The sequence below is a fragment of the Mya arenaria genome, chromosome 13, assembly GCF_026914265.1.
Source record: "Mya arenaria isolate MELC-2E11 chromosome 13, ASM2691426v1".
Classification (NCBI taxonomy): Eukaryota; Metazoa; Mollusca; class Bivalvia; order Myida; family Myidae; genus Mya; species Mya arenaria.
This window is the reverse complement of record NC_069134.1, coordinates 66,152,220-66,172,161: the sequence shown is the minus strand read 5'-3', so window position 1 is coordinate 66,172,161 and position 19,942 is coordinate 66,152,220. Positions and strand designations below refer to the sequence as shown.

At 35.5% G+C, this 19,942-nt stretch overlaps 2 long non-coding RNA genes across 2 annotated transcripts; one reads left to right on the top strand and one right to left on the bottom strand.

Moving 5' to 3' along the window:
• Window positions 1-1,358: 1,358 nt before the first annotated feature.
• On the bottom strand, window positions 1,359-5,003 carry LOC128215007 (uncharacterized). Its single transcript, XR_008258024.1, has 4 exons — window positions 4,873-5,003; window positions 4,180-4,297; window positions 3,759-3,873; window positions 1,359-2,665 (listed from the first exon to the last, which is right to left on the bottom strand). It is a non-coding gene; the product is annotated as an uncharacterized LOC128215007 (long non-coding RNA).
• Window positions 5,004-9,767: 4,764 nt separating this feature from the next.
• Window positions 9,768-19,233, top strand: LOC128215006 (uncharacterized). The gene is made up of 5 exons (XR_008258023.1): window positions 9,768-9,852; window positions 13,410-13,514; window positions 14,161-14,290; window positions 14,600-14,714; window positions 17,025-19,233. It is a non-coding gene; the product is annotated as an uncharacterized LOC128215006 (long non-coding RNA).
• The last annotated feature ends 709 nt before the right edge of the window (window positions 19,234-19,942 follow it).

The window sequence follows — 19,942 nt, the reverse complement described above, 5'->3', positions numbered from 1 at the left end:
CCTTCCTGAACGGAACCTGTACCATAGTCTGTTTGTAGACTGGTCACGAGTGATTGCCTCAACATGGGTAGCTTGAGCAGGTGACACACTAACCTCAAGATCACTACACTTAGCAAGGAGCTCATTGTACTCAAGGTCATATGCACTTTCTTCCCTAAGTTCTGTAAGAATCTTTGGCAATTCACATTGTAAAATCTCTGGCACATAATTGTCTGAGAATTCTGGCAGCAGTGACAATATCGCTGGATTTGACTTTGACTGGGCTAGATTTTGGAAGAAAGCCTGCACTCTGTCAGCTGAAGGTGGATTTTTCATTTTTCTTGTGTTGAGCTGTGGCTGTGTGGCAGATTCCTGGCTAATATCAACAGATGTATCAAACTTTCTCTTCAGTGTAGCAGCACTGGTAAAATCGATCTCTTTCAGCTGTGCATAAGACAGGTGATTGAATGTACGTGGTAACTTCCAATAAGCAGGCACCTCTGTCACAGTACGACTCTCGCGTAGCTTAACAACTGCTTCAATGCAGAACAACAGGGAAGCAACATTGGTGCAGGTTTCACCGAGTCAGCCATACATGTACAATGTCCCGCTATAATAGGACCATCTCTCTCTGCGATTATCCAGGGCCGGAGTGGTTTTTCATTCAGTCGCTGGGAGTGTAGAACCTGAAATATGCACAGTGTTAATGATATAATATTAAATAACAATAATTACATTTTGCTAAAATTAATATCTGATATTATAGATGAATAACTTTAAATGTTATTCTTATTTTATTGCCTTGTAAACCTTCAGATATCATTAATGAAATTGTTAAAAACTGTTGTTTGTTTGATTGCCTAAGTGAGGTGATTTTTATTTCATACATGTATAACACCAAGCCAAAGAAGATAATAAATATTGGATATTAAAAACTCACATTTCAAAATTTGTTTGTTTGGGGTTTTTTTCAATGAAATTCAAGTACAGAAATAATGTATATAATTCATAACGTTCATCTGAAATTAACAGACCTTGGCTGTCACAACACTTTTGTCATTGATGATACAGCTGCCGACATCACTGACAAACCCTGACACGAACTGGTTTCATCCGTTGACCACAGAAGGGGTCTTACCCGTGAATTACGGTCAATTTGTCCACATAACGATTCTTTTCTAATGCATCTAGTCCATCTCGATACAAAAAAACCTCTTCACACTCGATAGAATTCCCACTCACTTTAGAATTTGACTTTTTTTTACACGATAACACTGGTTTTCTTTTAATCGTCGCCATTTTCTACCGGTGCGCGCACTTGTCTACCAAGATGGAGGACACCGGAAACTAGGTCACCTATCGGGAACGCTCTATTTGGATTAAATGCAAACTACAGTTATCTAACTTTGTTAATTCAGTAGATTGGATTGTTGAGTACCATTGTATCAAGTCTCAATGCAATACCTCAAGTACTTAATGAGATATTTACCTATGTGTGCTTGCACGCAAAACCTTAACCAGAATTTCTAAGTCAAATAATAAAAGCCTATTATTTGCTTTAAATGCAAAGTAGAGTTATCTTACTTGGTTTATTAAGTAGGTTGGATGGTTGAGTAACATTGTTTCAAGTCTCAATGCAATACCTCAAGTATTTAATGAGATATTTACCTATGTGTGCTTGCATGCAAAACCTTAACCAGAATTTCTTAGTCAAATAATAAAAGCCTATAATTTGCATTAAATGCAAAGTACAGTTATCTAACTTGGTTAATTAAGTAGGTTGGATGGTTGAGTACCATTGTATCAAGTCTCAATGCGATACCTCAAGAAGTAACTGAGATATTAACCTATGTGTGCTTGCACGCAAATCCTTAACCAAGGTGTGACGCCGACACTTGGGTGAGTAGTATAGCTCTCCATATCCTACGAATAGTCGAGCTAAAATTGATATGATAATACCATCTGTATGCAGACAGAACATGGAAACAAACAACATAGCAAATGAAAAGTGTTTTGTACAAACAAGTAGTACAATGTTTTATTTACATATCAAAATCAACGTAAAGTAGTAATACATTCAGTAAATGTCTGTTTTGGAAATATGTATGCGAGCAAACTAAGCATGTTTTGATGAGGTTGGCAATAAACACATGTGTAAATGTTCATGAAATATGTCAACATTATCAACACTGAAAGAACATGTACAAATGTATGAACGAAACATTGATGTGTTGTCAGTGTTTATGCACCATTTCAATAAAAGTTTCAGTATAAAGCAACAACTGGTACAAAAAAAATGTGGACATTGCAGCATTGCTATATTATGATAGATGGCACAGTGTAATTGCAAGCATGTTTAGTTGTGGAATACGAATGAGTAAGAGATGCTTATGAGTAAGACTGTTTGTCATTATTCAGTAAAATTTACATCGAAATTGGCTGATGAAATAAACAGAGCATCTGAAAAGTTTATGGTCAGTTCGTGGTACATCTGATATCCAAAACAAGTGACAGTTTGTGTGCTCCTCCTCATAATGATTTCCATGGCAACAGGGCAATGGTCCATTTAGAACGTCTGAATGTTCTTCGGATAATGGCTTGAAGGCATGTTACATCACAGCTGAGTACAACAGAGCTGAATTAATCAATACCATGGTGGCATTGACTTCCTGAAGGCTTCAGTTTTCTGAAAGTACATGTACCACATACATAGTCATTAATATTCATTGCATGATAGAGGGGGAAACAGACTTCAAAACTCATATAGTTCATCTGCAGGCTATATGCAACACATACTGAAAGTTTGGAAATGATATATTAAACAATAAATGATTAAGACAAGTATTAGCACCTGTGGTATTTTCATAAAAAGCAGAAACAGCCATTTCCCTCAAATGGTAAGCTGCAAACCTTTGAAGAGCCATTATTTCCTTATGCATTGGAATAATCTGACCAAGTAAAGTTTACCTTGTTGCTTTCAATGTTGTCTACAGAACAGCACCACAAAAATGACCTGCCTACTCTTTTTTCTTAGTTTTTTTCTAAGCAAAATAAGGTTTTCGCACTTCTTTTGCGCTTAGAGTTTTATATAAACAAGAGGCCCAAAAGGGCATATGCTCTACTGGCTGAGTCGATCTGGCTGGTTTTCAAAAGGAACCGAGCTCTTATCGATATGTAGATACTGTACAAGTTTCATCGAGATACAATCAAAACTGAAAGCTGTATCATTTTAACGAACAATTGTTAACTGACAAACTGATTTTTTTATACTATCAAGGCCCATAATCTAGGCATGTCTGAGCGGATCTGGCTGGTTTTCGAAAGGAACCAAGCTCTTATGGATATGTGGATACCGTACAAGTTTTATCGAGATACAATCAAAACTGAAGGCTGTATTGTGTTAATGAGCGATTGTTTACAGGATTTTTATACGATCAAGGCCCATATCTAGTCAAACATGGTCGGATCTGGCTGGTTTTCAAAAGAAACCGAGCTCTAATGGATATGTAAATACTGTACAGGTTTCATCAAGATACCATCAAAACTGAAGGCTGTATCGTGTAAACATGAATTGTTTAAAGACGCACATACTACGTACAAATTACCATCGCATAAGCTGTTCTGGCCTTTAAGTATCTGTTTTGAAGGCTAGATTTGGAATTAAAATCAGAGTACATCACTTCACCAATGTCTATAAGTTGCTTATTTACACCTGCCTTGCTATAAATCTCACTCTTGTGATCATTTACACACAAACAAGTACTACATAGTTGACTAACACCTTCATTCTCCTGAAATATTGGATTCAGAGCTGCATCTCCTGGATTCAGATTGAAGGACTACCGGTGGGAGGAAAAAGGCACAGCTAACTGGAGCTTATTGGCACATCATGATCTGCAAGCAAGACACAAAAGCAATGTTTTACACTTATAAAACTATCTGCCAATACTGTTAAAGCTTGAAAAAGGCATGTAAACACTCATTTGAGGCATACACAACCTTTTATGTGGTCATAAATGTGATAAATATGCAGAAAAGTTCATGAATAGAAAGATTTTCAGGACAAATTTTATGAAATATAAAGTCTTTTGGACAGTTTGCTATCAGATTTTAATAATTCAAAGGCTAATCTCATCTTATTGAGTACCCAGATGCATTTTGAAAGCATTAAAACCAGACATGCTTAGAATTTCTTCTTACTTGGAGACAGTATTCCTTTCTCTGAAATCCTTGCTGAATACCGGTATGGAAAACCACATGAGACCACATTTTTACCAGCACTGGTTCTTGTCCCCTGTGGCTACAGCAACCAGGCTCGCTATTGAAATAAACAAAACATTCAGACATTTATAATGTATTAAGGTTGATTTTTTTAATGCATGAAGGGAAAAGACTCTAATCTTTATGAAAGCAGTTCACTTTTCATTTCTTTTGCTTTAAGAAATGTCAAGTTTTTCAATGTATAAACTGCATAAATAAATGAATATATATGAATGATTAATGGAATGAATAAATGAATTAATAAAAGGTGGCATTATTTCTTTAAAATAGGGATCTCATTGTGTTGCTGTGATTGTTGAAGGAGATGTTTTCTTGTCCATAAGCTCAAAATTATATGCACACTAAATAAAACATCATTCTGCATCAAATGTGCAGTAAGTTTTGTTTATTTGCTTATAGAATTTTAAATTAATGTAATGTTTGCTTAAAAGAGCAAACAAAATGTGCGAATAGATGCACAATAACGACCAAAGTCTTATACGAGTCAGCAGTGTCATTAGAAAATAATATTATTATCAAAGCCGCTCCAGAAATGATCGAGAAACAACATAAAAGGAATTCATTAAGGAATGGAACAAACAGTATCAATGGGCTTATATGACCCAAACTTACTCAAATTATACTTCAGTTTGGATACAATTTTCCATTATATGATCTTGAAGTACTAACAAATTACAGCATGTCGGCATGTTGGCATACACAAAGTACAGCTCGGCCTGGTGGGCAGCTCGGCGTGCGGGCTGTCTGGCTGGTTCTTTACAGTTCCTCCCGAGTCTGTTTAAAATAATAAGAAAGGAAAATAGATAAATCAACAACACCCAAACATACAATCATTGACGCCCTTATAGCCTACACAACATACTCAATTAACACATCCCTGGCATACCAGTTTAAATTGATGGGTTCAACTTTTAAGTGATCCACCACGATCAAAAGCTGCTCATGACAGGTGCGATGAAGCCAACACTTGAAGATGAACCCAATATCACATTTCAGTTAAAAAACTACTGATGTAACCTAAATCTGGAATTTTTCTCGGGCTTAATTTTATATAAACACGTCTTTATTACATACTGTAAACATATCTGTGAACGAAACGGTACGAAACTGGGGACGAACACAACTTAGTGCACAAACTTTGTGAAAAAAAACATGTTTTTTTAACAAATATTTAAAGAACAGACATAAAATGTATTCATTCTTAATGTTTACACCTATTTACACATGGTGTACTTGCATTTTGAAGCTGTCAGCAACTGCTTCATGCATTAATCATCAAACATCTGACTAAGTGAAAACTGTACCAGGTAGTTTCATTTCGCGGCAGCCATTTTGGATTTTTGTTTACATTTTGGCGAAGTCTATAAATGGTCTAAGAACGTTCATAGTCCAGTTGTTTTCGTATCAAAAGTGATAAAAACTATGAGAGACCCCTCCCATGCTTAAATACAAACCAAATAATCCTTTGTACTTGCCTTAAAACATGAAAAAAAAACGTTTAATCAAATTTTCACTTTCGTTTTCAGTGAACTCTGACTGGATCCCAGAATATTTCATCATCTAATTCTATAAATAGCCACATGGTTCTCCGCAAATGTTGATATACGTCTTTTAAAGGGTGTATAAAACCGGAACCAGCATTGAGTCGCCTTCCGTGAGAAATTTATATTCATGAGATTCATAAGGGGAGATAACTACAATCGACTTGGCATCGCTACTGAGTACATTCATGGTATGTAACTACGTAGTAGGTCACCTAAGGTCACGAAGCTGTGTAAGTCACGAACGGCACGAATGCATAGATTAACGAAAAGCATAATATACGTCATCAAAATAAGCTAGATGAACTACACATATTCACATCGTAATCTAAACAAATTAAATAATAGAATAAACACGCAGGTTCATGATTTAGGCCTCTCAATTAATGTAGGTCACGCACATAAACAACGCAGGTAAAACACAGATATTTGCACAAAGAACAATATGTATACAGTGCAAATAATGAAGCAATTTCAATAACTGTCATGCCACGCACACGTAGAGCCGTTCATGTGTAACAATCTGATTATAAAATACTTACAATGCACATTTAATCCAGCTGAAGTCCATGACACACTCTTAGGCAGGGCGCTTACAAAATGGCGACGATCGAAAAGTGAAATGATCATGCTAAATAGAGGCGGCGTAATCTGTATAATATACTTTATCGATATACGGTTTCCAAAAAGCATTCACTTCGTTTGTTTGTTTATTGATCAGTGAAATAGTGTTTACATATCATTTCATTTTTAAGGATTTTTTTTAATTGTTTGGAATCGATTAATCAATTATGGTAACTACTTCTTATAACCGACTCACACCTGTAACAATACACTTAGTTTTTCGCCGTTTTCGAGCGGTTGCGTATAAATATGTTGTCTTCATTTTGTGATTTTTTTAAGCTGCATTTTCAGGAATATGCAAAATGTACGAGTTCAAGTGTACATTACTATACATCAATTCAGTTTTGTTGAAGTTAAAAGATGTCATGTGTATTCAAGCATTCAATGAGCGCATTATTTCGACCGAATCACCGTGTAATCATTTGTAGTAACGATCTGATGTGCCTACTATGAACGTGGCCCTGAAGGGCCCCCGTTCGAAAACCGGTAGGTGTTGAGTATTTATTGGTTTGCTGTGTCCGGAACGACTTGGACAATCCCGTCAAAAGTCAGTTAAAGGTGCGAACTGACATCGTTTTCATCTAGTATCGATAACGAGGTAAATATAGTTTATATCCTTTACACATTATATTCAAGAGTCTAACCTTATGGAAAAGATATCGCTTTATTTGAAATGTCACTAGATTTTTCTTGTAGTATGCAAAAATACATGCAATTATCTCCAGAAGCACGGCAATATAACTCCGCTCCAATATTTGTTCATATATTTTCGTAGATATCCAATGACGTCTACGTTTTACATTTGCGACGTCCTGAACTAACAATCAGATGATCATACGTGTTTAAATTTAATAACTTTTAATTTACCAATATCATGACTGCAGCATAAGCATCATCTTATTGTTGGTCAAGATTTTATCAGATGGTCAGGCAGACACTGCATGGCTGACTGAGATCCGTAAATGTGCTTATTGTCCATCGTCGCTATCACATGCCCTTGCTGTATTTAAACGAAGCAACCGTTGGATACTGGTTGTTTGAAAGTCATGGATATCACAAACAGAATTTTGTTCTGGGTACCAGCTTCAGTTTGAGAGGCAGGTTATATTCAGCCCTGGTGATTGCAGAGTGAAACCGACGGTATCCGCCTGAATAATATGGATATTTCAACTTCGATGTTTTTTAGTTACACTATTTATATCTTAGTAAATTCATAAAAAAACCTGAAAATGGTATAACATGCAGTATAAGAAGCTGAGCATTTCCCTTTACCTCAAAATAATTTCAAAAAAAAGATTAAGAAAAAAGCATAATTATCTTATTTATTTAAACTTTTTATAACAAACGTAAAATGTTTTAATAAAATAATGGTTAATAAAACGAGTGAATACATAACATGCATGTAAACTCCTGCACGACAATAGAATGGTATTGGGTGGTTCTCTCCCTTGCCTTGGCAGTGTTTTATTAATTCCGGATAGCGCTAATGCATAGCTTAAGAGCAGGTTTTACTAAGTACTAAGCATTTTATTGAATATATATTTTTCATTCAGTATGTATCATATGTGCAACGTCTTAAGATGTCTATGGTAAATTCTCATGCTCTTTTTTCGTACCTTAGTGGCGTAGTCAAAAATGTCTTAAACTTCAGAATTGAAAAGAAATCTGTTTGACAAAGACTTCAATGAACAATTGAACAATCTGTTCTGACATTTATCCTCACGTTCTCCGCCGCCAACTCCTGAAAATTCCTCTTTAAAGCAGAAAATTGACCATCAAAATATTCTTTTATTTCTTCACCAACCTTATCTTTTAAATCATGTTCGTTTTCCGACATAGTTTTAATGTTATACAAGTAACTATCAAGCTGCGAAATAAAACATTCAACATTGGTCAATGCCCCGTAGGCTCATTAAAACTCCGAGCACGAGTACATTTTCCGCCTAAAACATTTCCCGCCGTAACCAAACGGGTTTTTTAACAATACAGTAGAAATATTGATAATTTTGAAGCGTGGAAATTATATTTAGCTAGTCAATTACTGTATCTAAAATGTGAATGGGATAAAATACATTTTACCATAAGTTTATTAGCGATAATTATTTCCTTTTCGCAGGTTATAATATGTTGTTGTTGTTGCTGTTGTTGTTTTTGTTGTTTTTGTTTTGTTGTTTTTATTTCTCCACTTTATTTTTAATAAAGGAGTTTTTATGTTTTCCATTATACATAAATCATATGTCTTAAGTAATTGATCTTAAACTTATCGTTTTAGTATTAATATAATACTTTATACCGTCTTTGTAATGTATGTTGGGACTACTTATGTCATCGTACCTGTACATTCTATTTCCCTAGCCATTTTACATCTATTATATTTCTTTATGAAAGCTCTGCGAGCTTAGGCTATTTGTATAATGCTTTGCCGACTGCAAAAGACATGAACTGTATTGCTGATAGTTTTCGTAGAATAATCGATTACGACGATTACGATGTATCACCAGATTTTTTTCATATTTAGAAGAGATGTAGGGGCCACATAATGCAGATAGATTCGGCATTCGTTCAACACTAAATGACCAGGCTTAAATTCGTTGTTACTTACACTGGGAAGCATATATGCTTGGGATAATGAAAATAATTGGTTAGTTCCTCCAGTGTATTTGATTTCCGGGGCTTTACATTTCTTAAAGCAGTCCAATGCTAAGGGTACATTGGTAGCACCATATTGGCCTTCCAGCCGTTTTTCTATTTTTCAGCCATTCATAGTTAAAATATTAAGATTTCGTGAAATGAAATATATATATATACGTTCAGGGTTAACATACGGAGGGCATGTTTGTTCTGATAACTTCACAGGCAAAGTGTAAGTTGCCCGAATCGATTTTTGCTTAAGCCGTATTTCCGTTTGAAAGGTTAAAACACATGTAAGACAGTCCCTGGTTTACCATTATGTTATCATCCGTAGGATTTTCGGTATAGCTCTTTTTCGCGGGTAGGGGCATACGAATATGATACAATAATGGATTTCCGTTAATTTACATAATTATATACTTTTTTATAACTGTAATCGAAAGTTGATATATTAGTAGTATCTACGCGAAAAATGGTTTAACTTAATTAACAGTTTACGGGTTCAAACTACGTATTGTTTGTTTTACATTACCATAATTGATTAATCGATTCCAAACAATTTTAAAATTTCCTTAAAAATGAAAGGATATTAAAACGCTATTTTACTGATCAATAAACAAATTATCTGAACGAAGTGAATGCTTTTTTGAAACCGTATATCGATAAAGTATATAATACAGATTACTCCGCTTGTATTTAGCATGGATTATAGTCATTTCACTTTTCGATCGTCGCCATTTTGTAAGCGCACTGCCTAAGAGTGTCTCATGGACTTCAGCTGGAATAAATGTGTATTGTAAGTATTTTATAATCAGATTGTTACACATGAACGGCTCTACGTGTGCGTGGCATGACAGTTATTGAAATTGCTTCAATATTTACACTGTACATATATTTACCTGTCAATGTGCGTTGTTTATGTGCGTGACCTACATTAATTGAGAGGCCTTAATCATAAACCTGCGTGTTTATTCTATTATTTAGTTTGTTTAGATTAGGATGTGAATTTGTGTAGTTCATCTAGCTATTTTTGATGACGTATATTATGCTTTTCGTTAGTTTATGCATTCGTGCCGTTCGTGGCTCACACAGTTTCGTGACCTTAGGTGACCCACTATGTAGTTGTATGAATGTACTGTAGTGATGCCAAGTCGATTGTAGCAATCTCCCCTTATGAATCTCATGAATATTAATTTTCCACGGAAGGCGACCAAATGCTGGTACCGGTTTTATACACCCTTTAAAACACATATATCAACATTTGCGGAGAACCATGTGGCTATTTATAGTTAAAATTAGATGATGAAATATTCATCAGAAGTTCAGAAGTTGGCAGACTGGCAGCCCAGCAGCCCAGCAGCGTGAAGTCAGCAGCCCAGCAGACTGGCAGCCCAGCAGCGTGAAGTCAGCAGCCCAGCAGACTGACAGCCTAGCAGAGTGAAGTCAGCAGCCCAGCAACTTGAAGCCAGCAGCCCGGCAGACTGGCAGCCCAGCAGCGTGAAGTCAGCAGCCCAGCAGACTGACAGCCTAGAAGCGTGAAGTCAGCGGCCCAGCAGCCCAGCAGCGTGAAGTCAGCAGCCCTGCAGACTGGCAGCCTAGCAGCGTTAAGTCAGCAGCCCAGCAGACTGACAGCCTAGCAGCGTGAAGTCAGCAGCCTAGCAGACTAGCAGCATAGCAGCGTGAGTTAGCAGTCTTGAAGACTGACGGCGTGAAGTCAAAAGCTAAGCAGCTGGGCAGATAAGCAGCTATGCTAAGACGAACTCGTGTGAAGTTTCCCGTCGGTTTCCAGTTTTCAAAGCCAAAAAAATACATAAAAAAATGAAAAAAATCATTCACTGGTTTGCAAAACACACCTTAAACTGAAGCAAAAATACTAAAATGAATCATTTAAAAACATGTACACTATTCCTTTTTTGTGAACTAAAGAAATCACTTTACTCCACTTTTTAATTTCACGCGTCTGACAGCCCCGGGCAGCCCCAGGCGTTTTATATTATTTTTACTCGTGCTGGATACATGGCTTCTAGTATATGAAAAATGAAAAAAAAAAATCATTCACAATAATTCGTTTGCAAAACACCCTTTAAATGACGAAAATACTAAAATGAATACTTTTTCAACATTTACACTGTTCTTTGAGTGTGAACTTAAAACATCACTTTACTCAACTTTTCAATTTTAGTTTTCCGGCAGCCCCGAGCAGCCCCGGGCAGCCCCGGGCAGCCCCGGGCGTTTTATGGTATTTTACTTCTGAAACGTTCGAATATTAACAAGTTTAATAACTTAACAATACGGAAAATTCAGAAATTCATGTTTTCAAAGCCGAAAAAAATGAAAAAAAAAATCATTCACAATAGTTCGTTTACAAAGCACTCTTTAAATGACGCAAAATACTAAAATGAACACTTTTCAACATTAAAACTATTTTTTGTGTGAACTAAACACTTTACTCCACTTTTCGACTTTAGTTTTCTGGCAGCCCCCAGCAGCCCCGGACAGCCTGAAGCGTATAACGATATTTTTACACGGGCTGGATACAAGGCTTTAACGATGTGTAACGTTCGGATGATTCCAAGTTTGATGACTTTAAGCAAAGATAAGATGTAAAATGTTACAGAACACTAATTATTTAACGTATTCTTGCTAGAATTTCACTCGATTTTTATCGCTCTGCTAAGACGAAATCGTGCGAAGTTTCCCGTCGTTTTTGTAAGAAAAAAGCGCGTCTTCAAATTCAAAACACTTCATTTTGCCATTTGAGCTGTAATTTAGTTTCCCCTTACCACACTACGCATCAGAGCGTTATATGCTGAATATTGTTTTTTCTAACAACACGGAAAATTCAGAAATTCATGTTTTCAAAGCCGAAAAAATGAAAAAAAAAACATTCACAAAAGTTCGTTTGCAAAACACCCCTTTAATTGACGCAAAAATGCTCAATTGAATCATTTAAAAACAATAACACTATTCTTTTTGTGTGAACTAAAAACATCACTTTACTCCACTTTTCGACTTTAGTTGTCTGGCAGCCCCCAGCAGCCCCGGGCAGCCTGAAGCGTATAACGATATTTTTACACGGGCTGGATACAAGGCTTTAACTATGTGTAACGTTCGGATGATTCCAAGTTTAATGACTTTAAAGCAAAGATAATATGTAAAATGTTACAGAACACTAATTATTTAACGTATTCTTGCTAGAATTTCACTCGATTTTTATCGCTCTGCTAAGACGAAATCGTGCGAAGTTTCCCGTCGTTTTTGTAAGAAAAAAGCGCGTCTTCAAATTCAAAACACTTCATTTTGCCATTTAAGCTGTAATTTAGTTTCCCATTACCACACTACGCATCAGAGCGTTATATGCTGAATATTGTCTTTTCTAACAACACGGAAAATTCAGAAATTCATGTTTTCAAAGCCGAAAAAATGAAAACAAAACATTCACAAAAGTTCGTTTGCAAAACACCCCTTTAAATGACGCAAAAATGCTCAAATGAATCATTTAAAAACAGTTACACTATTCTTTTCGTGTGAACTAAAAACATCACTTTACTCCACTTTTCAACTTCACGCTGCTAGGCTGCCAGTCTGCTGGGCTGCTGACTTCACGCTGCTGGGCTGCTGGGCTGCCAACTTCACGAACATGTTTTTTTCATGTTTTAAGGCAAGTACAAAGGATTATTTGGTTTGCATTTAAGCATGGGAGGGGTCTCTTATAGTTTTTTTTATCACTTTTGATACGAAAACAACTGGACTTTGAACGTTCTTAGACCATTTATAGACTTTGCCAAAATGTAAACAAAAATCCAAAATGGCTGCCGCGAAGTGAAACTACAGTTTTCACTTAGTCAGATGTTTGATGATTAATGCATGAAACAGTTGCTGACAGCTTCAAACTGCAAGTACACCTTGTGTAAATAGCTGTAAACATTAAGAATGAATACATTTTATGTCTATTCTTTAAATATTTGTAAAAAAAAACATGTTTTTTCACAAAGTTTGTGTTCGTCCCCAGTTTTGTACCGTTTCGTTCTCAAATATGTTTACAGTATGTAATAAAGACGTGTTTATATAAAATAAAGCCCAAGAAAAATGACAGATTTAGGTTACATCAGTAGTTTTCTGACTGAAACGTGATATTGGGTTCATCTTCAAGTGTTGGCTTCATCGCACCTATCATGAGCAGCTTTTGGTCGTAGAGGAAAACTTAAAAGTTGAACGAACCCATCAATTTAAACTGGTATGCCAGATATGTGTTAATTGAGTATGTTGTATAGGCTATAAGGGCGTCAATGATTGTATGTTAGGGTAGGTGTTGTTGATTTATTTATTTTCCTTTCTCAATATTTTAAACAGACTCGGGAGGAACTGTAAATAACCAGCCAGACAGCCCGCCCGTCGAGCTGCCCACCCGGCCGAGCTGTATTTGGTGTATGCCAACATGTCGACATGATGTAATTTGTGAGTAGGTCATATAATGGAAAATTGTATCCAAACTGAAGTATAAAGTGAGTAAGTTCGGGTCATATAAGCCCATTGATACTGTTTGTTCCATTCCTAAATGAATTTCTTTCATGTTGTTTGTCGATCATTTCTTGTGCGGCTTTGATAATAATATTTTTTTCTAATGAAACTGCTGACTTGTATTAGTCTTTGGTCTGAATAGTGCATCTATTCGCACATTTTGTTTGCTCTTTTAAGCAGACATTACATTTATTTAAAATTCTATAAGCAATTAAACAAAATTTACTGCACATTTGATGCAGAATGATGTTTTATTTAGTGTGCATATGATTTTGAGCTTATGGACAAGAAAACATCTACTTCAACAATCACAACAACACAATGAGATCCCTATTTTAAAGAAATAATGCCACCTTTCATTAATTCATTAATTCATTCTATCAATCATTCATATATATTTATTTATTTATTTATTTATTCAGTTTATACACTGAAAAACTTGACATTTCTCAAGGCAAAAGAAATAAAAAGTGAGCCGCTTTCATCAAGATTAGAGCCTTTTCCCTTCATGCATTAAAAAAACAACCTTAAATTAATACATTATTAATGTCTTAAAACCCTAATGTATTGTTTATTTCAATAGCCAGCCTGGTTGCTGTAGCCACAGGGGAATTTTCAAGGACAAGAACCAGTGCTGGTAAAAATGTGGTTTCATGTGATTTTTACATACCGGCTCTCAGCAAGGATTTCAGAGAAAGGAATACCGTCTCCAAGTAAGAAGAAATTCTAAGCATGTCTGGTTTTAATGCTTTCAAAATGCATCTGGGTACTCAATAAGATGAGATTAACCGTTGAATTGTTAAAAATTGAAAGCAAAATGTCCAAAAGACTATATATTTCATAAAATTTGTCCTGAAAATCTTTCAATTCATGAGCTTTTCTGCATATTTATCATATTTATGACCACATAAAAGGTTGACGTGTATGCCTCAAATGAGTGTTTACATGCCTTTTTCAAACTTTAACAGTATTGGCAGATAGTTTTATAAGTGTAAAACATTGCTTTTGTGTCTTGCTTGCAGATCATGATGTGCTAATAAACTCCAGTTAGCTGCGCCTATTTCCTCCCGGCAGTAGTCCTGCAATCTGAATCCAGGAGATGCAGCTCTGAATCCAATATTTCAGAAGAATGAAGATGTAAGTCAACTCTGTAGTAATTGTTATTGTGTAAATGATCAAATGAGTGAGATTTATAGCAAATCAGGTGTAAATAAGCAACTTATAGACATTGGTGAAGTGCTGTCCTCTTAATGCCAAATCTAGCCTTCAAAACAGATACTTAAAGTAAAATTAAAATAAAAATGGGCATGTTGATGATATCTCTGCATTTTCTACATCATGTAGCCACCTCATACATGAAAACACTAGCAGTTGTCATGAATCTTTCACTTTTGGTGTTTTCTTGCCATTTCTTTTGTTGTGCCATTTGTCCCGGAAGCAAACAATTTTACATGAAGTGGTGTTTAGACTGTCTATAAACACATTATCACTAAATTTCTTTTGTTAAACTGAACAGTTCTGTTACTTTGTATATAACTATAATAAGTGGATAAGAAAAGCAAAATTTTGACAAGTTGAAGCATTTCAGTTTGGCTCTATGTCATTTTTAGCTCTACTGGCCAAAGGCCAGAAGAGCTTATGCGAATGTAATTTGTACGTAATATGTGCGTCCGTGCATCTGTAAACAATTCATGTTGACACGATACAGCCTTCAGTTTTGATTGTATCTCGATGAAACTTGTACAGTATCTACATATCGATAAGAGCTCGGTTCCTTTCGAAAACCAGCCAAATCCGACCATGCATGCCTAGATTATGGGCCTTGATAGTATACAAATCCTGTAAACAAATGCTCGTTAACACGATTCAGCCTTCAGTATTGATTGTATCTTAGTGAAACTTGTACAGTGTCTACATATCCATAAGAGCTCGGTTCCTTTCGAAAACCAGCCAAACCCGCGCATGCATGCCAAGATTATGGCCCTTGATAGTATAAAAAAATCAGCGTGTCGGTAAATAATTACTCGTTAACACGATACAGCCTTCAGTGGATTGTATCTCGACGAAACTTGTACAGTATCTACATATCCATAAGAGCTCAGTTCCTTTCAGCCAGATCCGCCCATGCATGCCTAGATTATGGGCCTTGATAGTATAAAAAAAATCAGTTTGTCAGCAAACAATTGCTCGTTAACAAGATACAGCCTATAGTTTTGATTGTATCTCGATGAAACTTGTACAGTATCTACATATCCATATGAGCTCGGTTCCTTTGGAAAACCAGCCAGATCCGCCCATGCATGCCTAGATTATGGGCCTTGATAGTTAAAAAAATCGGTATATATGTCAGTAAACAATTGCTCGTTAACACGATACAGTCTTCAGTTTTAATTGTATCTTGATGAAACTTGTACAGTATTTGGATATCCATTAGAGGTGGAATCCTTTTGAAAACCAGCTAGATCTGCCCATGAATGCCTAGATTATGGGCCTTGAAATGATTAGATTATGGGCCTTGATAGTATCAAAAATGTTATTGTGTAATAAATGCTTGCGAACATGACAAAAAGTTTTGAGTATTGAGATACCCATAAGGGATTGGTTCTTTTCGAAAACAGTGATGTTGACCACACAAACCCAGCTATCAGAGCATAGGCCCTTGGGCCTCATATTTATATAAAACTATAAGCGCAAAAGAAGTGCAAAAACCTTATTTTGCTTAGAAAAAATCTTAAAAGAGCAGGCAGGCCATTTTTTGTGGTGTTGTTCTATAGACACCATTGAAAGCTACAAGGAAAACTTTACTTGGTCAAATTATTCCAATGCATTAGGAAATAATGGCTCTTCAACGGTTTGCAGCTTACCATTTGAGGGAAATGGCTGTTTCTGCGTTTTATGAAAATACCACAGGTGCTAATATTTGTCTCATTCATTTATTGTTTAATATATCATTTCCAAACTTTCAGTATGTGTTGCATTTAGCCTGAAAATAGAGTTTTGAAGTCTGTTTCTGAACAAATGATGCTTAAATAGGCTCAACCACAGTTATCTGTCATATATGTATTGTTAGGGCTTGGTATATTTTTGATTAACATTAAATGTTGACATGTTGCATGTAATTCAGATACCAACAGGTCAGGTTTTATTTACTATTTACTTTCATAGAATGCATTACATTGCATTGCATTTCTTTTTCCATCATACTTTAAATGCATGCATTTTTCAGAAATGAATCAGTTCCCACCATTTCACCTTCAAATGACGTCTCTTGTTCATTTAGACCTGCTTGTGTGTGCATATAAAATGAACAACTACTTAGAAATTTCAGCACACATAAAATAAAAATAGAAGTTTCTATTAAGTTCCAAAAAAATGTGTTGTAGTCACTCCCTAATTCTATAATGCAATGAATATTAATGACTATGTATGTGGTACATGTACTTTTAGAAAACTGAAGCCTTCAGGAACTCAACGCCACCATGGTATTGATTTACTCAGCTCTGAGTACTCAGCTGTGATGTAACATGCCTTCAAATCACTATCCGAAGAACATTCAGACGTTCTAAATGGACCATTGCCCTGTTGTCATGGAAATCATTATGAGGAGGAGCACACAAACTGTCACTTGTTTTGAATACGAGAACTGACCATAAACTTTTCGGATGTTCTGTTTATTTCACCAGCCAATTTCGATGTATATTTTACTGAATCTTTATTAACGATGCTCAGCTCTTACTCATAAGCATCTCTACGCATTCGTATTCCACAACTAAACATGCTTGCAATTACACTGTGCCATCTATAATAATATAGCAATGCTGCAATGTCCACATTTTTTTGTACTAGTTGTTGCTTTATACTGAAACTTTTATTGAAAATGGTGCATAAAGACTGATAACACATAAATGTTTCATTTATACATTTGTACATGTATGAATGAATCATTTATGTGTTATTAGTGTTTATGCACCAGTTCTTTCAGTGTATATGTTGATAATGTTCATACATATTTCATGTGCATTTACACATGTGTTTATTGCCAACCTCATCAAAACATGCATAGTTTGCTAACATACATATTTCCAACACAGACATTTACTGAATGTATTACTACTTTACGTTGATTTTGATATGTAAATAAAACATTGTACTACTCGTTTGTACAAAACACTTTTCATTTGCTATGTTGTTTGTTTCCATGTTCTGTCTGCATGCAGATGGTATTTTCATAAATATTATCAATTTTTAGCTAAACTATTCGAAGAATATGGAGAGCTATACTACTCACCCAAGCGTCGGCGTCAGCGTCACACCTTGGTTAAGGTTTTGCTTGCAAGCACACATACGTTAATATCACAGTTACTTCTTGAAGTATCGCATTTAGACTTAATACAATGGTACTCAACCATCCAACCTACTTAATTAACCAAGTAAGATAACTCTACTTTGCATTTAAAGCAAATTATAGGCTTTTATTATTTGACTTAGAAATTCTGGTTAAGGTTTTGCGTGCAAGCACACATAGGTAAATATCTCATTAAGTACTTGAGGTATTGGATAGCGACTTGAAACAATGGTACTCAACAATCCAACCTACTGAATTGACCAAGTTAGATAACTCTAGTTTGCATTTAATCCAAAAATTAGGACTTTATTATTCGACTTAGAAATTCTGGTTAAGGTTTTGCGTGCAAGCACACATAGGTTAATATCTCAGCCGCTACTTGAGGTATTGCATTGAGACTTGATACAATGGTGCTCAACCATCCAACCTATAAATTAACCAAGTAAGGTTACTTGACTTTGCATTTAATGCAAATGATAGGCCTTTATTATTCGACTTAGATGTTCTGATTAAGGTTTTGTGTGCAAGCACACATTATATAAATATCAAAGCATCTACTTCATGTATTGCATTGAGACTCATACAATTGTACTCAACCATCAAACTTCCCCATGTACGATAGCTCTAGTTTCATTTAATGCAAATAATTGCCCTTTATTATTCGACATAGAAATTTTGGTTAAGGTTTTGCGTGTAAGCACACATAGGTAAATTTCTCAGCAACTACTCGATGTATTGCATTGAGACTTTATAGAATGGTATTCAACCACTCAAAGTAATTGAATAACCAAGATATATAACAGCATTTTGCAAATAATTTCCCTTTATCATTAGACTTAAACATTCTGGTTGAAATTTTCCATGTAATCACATTTATGTTAATATCTCACCACATGAATTGCATTGAAATCTTATCTAACAGTGATCCATGCATGTTTCGCCAAAACATTTCGATCCTTACACTGAAAAGCGGCGGAATAGTCGAGCCCGCTATTTCTGTGACAGCTCTTGTTCAACATTAACGTGATGTTCATTTCATTTGTGAAACTTATCCCTTGGGAACAATATCAACATCTTTTAGCATACATGCCTGGATGAGTTTTAAAAAATGACCATATCATGCATACTTACTGCATGAAATATACAATGACATACATTTCATATCAACTTGTGTATCGGTATTTCCCTTTCAACTACTTCGAAATAACAAACGTCCCAACCCTAAAATAATCAAAAATCTTCTACATACATTATTTTTATCTTACACTGTATATTTTTATGTTATATATGTATATATCACGCCTAATAAAATTGAAGCCTGTCAACTCGTACGTTGTTGTGAAACATATGAACCCCACCTCTCATCTTCCCTGTGTGTTCCTATCAATTTGTTTCTGAAATTCCTGTCATCATTAATCACGACCAACTTAATCATAATCTTAAATGTTTTAAGAAACGTCTCGTAAACCTTCCTCTCGTTTGAATAAAACTAATCATTGCGTAGCGTTAAAGCGAATGACACAATCTGAAGTAAAATGACGTCAAGTCATATTAACCTGATAAGATCACCTGTTTTGTTTATTAATGATACTGTTTCTACTAAGTAGTAATAAAAGATGATGATGATGATGATGATGATGATGATGATGATGATGATGATGATGATGATGATGATGATGATGATGATGATGGGTGAGAAAACGCGACAGAAGGATGATGAAAAAGCGACAGTAGTAATAGAAGGTGTAGGTTGTTGGTTCTTTTACTTGCATCGTGAAGGCCGAGTGTCAGATTACATCTTCTTACCAAAAGAGATCTCTTGTCCCGTTCCATAAACATTTTTTTGTCGTTACTAGGAAATCTATAGGAACTTCACAGATTGGAGACCGTTAGTTTTGCCAATAGTGTGTTCAACAAATAAACTGAAACTTCATTGTAGTCCAAGTACGACGAAGACTCTTAATGAAACGCACCCTCAGTCCATCCATTATGCATCTGGTTTTTTACGAGTGATGTCCCT